This window comes from Arachis ipaensis, chromosome B10 (assembly GCF_000816755.2).
Source record: "Arachis ipaensis cultivar K30076 chromosome B10, Araip1.1, whole genome shotgun sequence".
Taxonomy (NCBI): Eukaryota; Viridiplantae; Streptophyta; class Magnoliopsida; order Fabales; family Fabaceae; genus Arachis; species Arachis ipaensis.
In genome coordinates, this window is record NC_029794.2 from 105,291,537 (window position 1) to 105,291,933 (window position 397).

Here is a 397-nt window from a genome sequence, read left to right on the forward strand (position 1 = left end):
CGGGCGGCTCAGTTTTTTAATAAGAAGGCTCAAGTTTTCAATATAGATTAAATTAATGAAATTTGAATAGGGGGTCAAGGTATCAAACAATACATACACAAGATCAATATAAAACACCTCTCTCTCCTTATATAGATTTATGCTGCAACATATAGTGAATATATATATGAACCATCTCAGTTATATTAAGATAATAATATTAGTGAATATTAATACTGGAGTTCTCTATTTATACTTCTTTATTTTATATTTATTTTCTTTTCCTTATTTATTTATTTATTTATTTTACAACACGTTATCAGTACGAGATTCTAATCAAAATTTAGGAAGACTCAGGTAATAAATTTTCATTATGTCGAAGCTCTCTCATCTTGAATTTAATGCTCTTGATATATCT